The sequence below is a fragment of the Myodes glareolus genome, chromosome 17, assembly GCF_982192425.1.
Source record: "Myodes glareolus chromosome 17, mMyoGla1.1, whole genome shotgun sequence".
In the NCBI taxonomy this organism is placed as follows: Eukaryota; Metazoa; Chordata; class Mammalia; order Rodentia; family Cricetidae; genus Myodes; species Myodes glareolus.
In genome coordinates, this window is record NC_142042.1 from 68626963 (window position 1) to 68628693 (window position 1731).

Sequence of the window (1731 nt, forward strand, 5' to 3'; positions counted from 1 at the left end):
ATTCCAGTTGTCTCTCCCTCTAGCCTCCTTCCTCCTGATCCCTCCTGTTCCCATCTTCATTTCCCCTTTCAGGTTCCTCCCCCATTCACTGGCAGTGTTCATTCTATTTCCCCTTCATGGTGAGCTTTATGTGTCTCTCCCCCCCTCCGCCCCGTCATCCATGTTACTTAGCTTCTCTGGGTCTGTAAGTTGTAGCATGGTTCTTTACAGCTAATATTCATTTATGAGTGGGTACATGCCATGTTTGTCTTTCTGGGTCAGGTTAGCTCACTCAGGATGATCTTTTCTAGTTCCATCCATTTGCCAGCAAATTTCATTGTTTTTTAACAGCTGAGTAATACTCCATTGTTTACCACATTTTCTTTATCTATTCTTCAGTTGTGAGACATCTAGGTTGTTTCCAGTTTCTATTATGAATAAAGTTAAAATGAACATAGTTGTGCAGGTGTCCTTGTGGCACGGTGGAGTGTTCTTTGGGTATATACCCAGGAGTGGTATAGCTGGGTCTTGAGGTAGATCAATTCCCAATTTTCTGAGAAACCACTATATTGATTTCCAAAGTGACTGTATAAAAGTGCACACCCACAAGCAGTGGAGGGGTGTTCCTCTTGTGTTCGAGGTGTATTTTTGAAATCCTTGTCAAAAGTTAGATGACTGAAGCTGTATGTGTTTATAACTGGGTTTTCTGTTTCCCATTGATCTATATGTTTGTTTCTCTGTCAATACCGCACTGGTTTTGTTAACATGATTGTGTAATATAACTTGAAATCACTAAAGGTAGTCACTATGCAATTGTAGCTATCATTATTACTACTAATTTTTGGCTATTCTGGATTTTTTAAGAATCCACTTGAATATTAAATTTATTTTTTTCTATTTTTGTTAGGAATAAAGTTAGAATTTTGTTGAGGACTGTATTGAATCTGTATGCTACTTTTGAAGAATGATTCTTTACATAATACTAATTCTTCTAGTCCATGAGCATGGGAAAATTTCCCATATTCAGGTGTTCCACTCATTTTTTCTTCAGCATTTTAAAATTTTCATTCTGAAGGTCTTTTACCTTCAAAAAATGGTTAGGTTTACTTCACAGCACTTTTGAAGCTGTTGAAATGGTAGTGTTTCGTTGGCTTCTTTCTCAGTGTGCCTGTCATTAGTGTATAGGGAGACTGCTGGTTTCTTTCTCAGTGTGTCTGTCGTTAGTGTATAGGGAGACTGCTGGCTTCCTAAGAATTTTCTGATGGAGACTCAGGCGCTCTTCTGTATGTATAGAATCATATCATCTTCAAAACAGAATACTTTAACTTAGTTTTTTTATGTTTATATCTCCTTTATTTTTTCTCTTTGTCTTACTGCTCTAGCTAAAATTTGAAGGACTATTAAACAGGAGTGAAGAAAGGTCGTCTTTGTCTTGTTCTTGATATTAACGAAAATTCTGTGAATGTGTTTCTCCATTTTTAATGATGTTGGAAACAGCTTTTTCTTTATATAGCACTTATTATGTTAAGGTCAGTTCCCCACATACCCAGTCTGTTCAGGGTTTATAGCTATCTATGCTGGAAAGGAATTTCTGTCCTTGAGTTAATTTATGTGATTTATTTCATTTGTTGATTTATGAATGTTGGATCATCCTTAAATTTCTGGAATGAAACCAACTAACCAACTTAATCATGGTATTTCCATTGATGTGTTCTTGAATTCAGAAAATATTCTATTGTTATTTCTTTTTTT